The sequence below is a fragment of the Lupinus angustifolius genome, unplaced genomic scaffold (assembly GCF_001865875.1).
Source record: "Lupinus angustifolius cultivar Tanjil unplaced genomic scaffold, LupAngTanjil_v1.0 Scaffold_1_499, whole genome shotgun sequence".
Lineage (NCBI taxonomy): Eukaryota > Viridiplantae > Streptophyta > Magnoliopsida > Fabales > Fabaceae > Lupinus > Lupinus angustifolius.
Window position 1 is genome coordinate 53,124 of NW_017715822.1, and position 3,598 is coordinate 56,721.

The following is a 3,598-nucleotide window of genomic DNA, read 5'->3' on the forward strand; positions in this document are numbered from 1 at the left end:
CTTTGTTGCTTAAACATATTATTCTCAAAAGAGCTTAACATATCATACTTAGGAGTAAAAATGGGTCTCTGCATAAAATGCACCTTGAAGACTTTGTATTGGTCCTTGTTAGCAAGAAGTCGCGCCAAATCTAATGTGTTGATATCATCAGAGATTGGTTGCCTTCCTTGAGTCACATTGGTGCATTGTTTCTTATTTCTGGAGGATGAAGCCATGAAATTGAGTTTTAGAAAAACTAGGTTTTGGAGGTTTGGAGATTTGTGGGTTTTTTATTTTCACCACTAAACACGAAAATGATGATTGGAATGTGTTTAAAAATGAAAATATGGTATGAATCAACTCAAAAATCACTCAAAACGGTTGAGAATGGTGGTTTTCCATGTTAGGGGTTACCATAGTTGAGAAAGTGAAATGGAGAAGATGAAGTTTGAAAAATGAGATTTTGCCTTAAATAGCATTAAAGTGCAAAGAGTCAAGACTTGCATATTTGAAGTTGACCTTGGTTTTGATGAAGACAATGGATATACAAAAATCTTGAAGATCTTACACCAAACAACAAGTCGAAGACTCAAGGGTGATATCTATAGACTTAGGGCTTTTTTAATTTTACTTTACTAGAAGTCTTAAGATGATTGCCTTAGATCGAGTCTAGGTTAGGTAAACCTACGTCGGGTCTCACAAGAACTTAAAATGAACAAGACTAAAATTGAGACATAACATCTAGAAATTATATGATAAGTAAGCTCATGCATCTACAAACATGGTTTTGTGCATTAAAGGTATAACATATTTAAAAAACATGTATTGCATGATCACATGTCATATAGGTAGTTTACCATTCATCAAGAAACTAAAGTTTATATAGCATAATCGATTATGTGTCGTATATAATCGATTAAATACATGTGAGAAATCATTTAATCGATTATGTATAATGTTAATCAATTATCAGAATTATAGTAGCTAACCAATATGAAACTTATGGTGTGTTAATTGATTAAGTCATTGGTTAATTGATTAAGACATAATGGAAAACCAGTTTTTAACAGCTCGTTAATCGATTCAGACACGGTATAATCGGTTAATGACAACATCATGTGTGTTACGCTACACCTATTCACCCCCTCTAGGTGTGTTATGACCTACTGGTACCGAACAAGTGGTATCAGAGCTAGGACTAAAGTGCTAGCTTTACTACATTCCACTAACCCTTTTGGCGGAGATGGCGCATCCATCAACCGTCCTCCGATATTCAGTGGTGAGGGGTACGCATACTGAAAAGTGCGCATGAAGATCTTCATCGAGGCGATTGACACGGATATTCGGGAATCTGTGGTCAATGGTCCTTTCGTTCCACTACACTTGGTGGACGATGAACCTAAAGAGAAGCCGAAAAGTCTATGGACCGATGATGAATGTAGAAAGGTTCAACATAACCTTCGAGCTAAAAACATTATCACATCGATGCTATCGTATGATGAGTTCTTTAGGGTTTCGCAGTGCCAAAATGTGAAAGAAATGTGGGACACTTTACAAGTGACCAATGAAGGCACTAGCGAGGTTAAGCGCGTCAGACTAAATGCGCTAATGCGTGAGTATGAGTTATTTCGCATGTTACCAAAGAAATATATTAGTGAAATGTAGAAACGATTTACTTATTAGTTAACCATTTAGTTGCCCTTGATAAACCATTTGCTAAAGGTGAACTAATTAATAAAGTTTTGTGTTATCCTGACAGAAAACGACAACCAAAAGTAACCGCTATCATTGAATCAAAAGATCTAGTTCCATGCCTCTAGCAACATTATTTGGAAAACTCCTAGAGCATGAGATGGAGTTAGGGCGCTTGACGATGCACGAGGATTCAAATAGGAAGAAGAAAGACATCTCTCTCAAGGCTACCACCTTACAAGATCAAGAAGATAAAGAGGATGACGATTCTGACTCCGATTTGGATGCGGAAACTTTGAATTTATGGTACGAAAACTTGGAAAATTATTGAAGAAAAGAGGAGGATTCTAGAGGTTCCAAAAGAAGGAAGTGCGAGAATCAACCAAGAAAGGCAAGAACCCGAAGGAGCGCTTCACTTGCCTCAAGTGTGGGAAAGCTAGATATATGAGGTTCCAATGTTCGACTTACCTCAAAAATGTTGAATCCGAGAAGAGCACTCCTCGAGACTTCAATTCAAAGAAAGCGTATATCATATTGGATATTCCCGAGGAGGAATCAACTTCAAGCACATCCGATGAGGAGGAGTCTGTGAAACTATGCTTAATGGTAAAAACGCAAGAAGCTTGTAGCTCGAGTGGCCAGGATGATACGAATGAGGTATATTCTGACACTTCATCATCTTCTGATGATTTCTCTCCCTATGATGAATTATATAATGCTTATGTTGAATTACATGAGGAATTGAAAAAGCTTGCTAGGATTAACGTAGATAGAAAACGGGTAATTCTATTGCATGAACAACAAATTATTAAGATGCAAAAAGAGTTAGATGAACTAAAATTAGAAAATGAAACTCTTGATTTAATATACTCTTGCAACTCATGTGATTGCTCTAAAAATAACTTATGTCAACCTGCTGTATGCAATACTTGCGAGACTTTGCAAACTCAAAATTTCAAATTAAAAGAAAACTTGCAAAGCTCACATACAGTAGAAATAACCTAGACATATTACTTATCGAATCAAGAAATGCTGGTAACCATATAGGAATAGGATATAAACCCCCACCTAATAATAAAAAGTCATATAGGATACATGTAGTCCATATTTATAAAAAGTCACATATTCACATGCCTACATGTTTCCACTATGGTACTCATGGCCATACCTTCATTGCATGTTATATTAGGAAGTATGGTGTGCCTAATGGTACTTATGTTTGGGTGAAAAAGGAACAAAGTCTCTTGGTTACTAACAAAAAGGAACCCAATATCACTTGGGTACCTAAACAAGGCAAATAATCTGTTTTGTAGATATGCCTCTAAACACATGGACAACACTAGTATTTAGACAGCGGTTGTTCGAGGTATATAACCGGAGATAGATCTAAATTCCTTGATCTTTCACTTAAAGACAAAGGGTATGTCACCTATGGCGACAACAACCGAGGGAAAATACTTGGAGTTGAGACAATTGGCAATACCTATGAAGTAGTGATCGAGAACGTGCTCTATGTGGAAGGCTCTAAGCACAACCTATTGCGTATCAGCCAATTATACGATAAAGGTAATCGAGTATCCTTCAATTCTGATTGTTGTATTATTCGTGACAGCATATCTAATAATGTTAAGTTTGTTGGTCATCGTATAAATAATATCTATATGGTTAATTTAGACAATGTCACTACATTATTTTCAAAATGTTTTATATCTAAAGAAAGTAACATCTGACTTTGGCATAGACGCGTTGCACATGTCCATATTAAACATCTAGGTAAATTATCATCTCACGATTTGGTTGATGGACTACCTAAACTTAATTTCAAAACTAAAGAAACTTACGACACTTGCTAAAGGTGTAAGCAATTCAAGAACTCATTTGTTTCAAAAAATGTGATATCCATAACAAGGCCATTGGAGCTTATCCA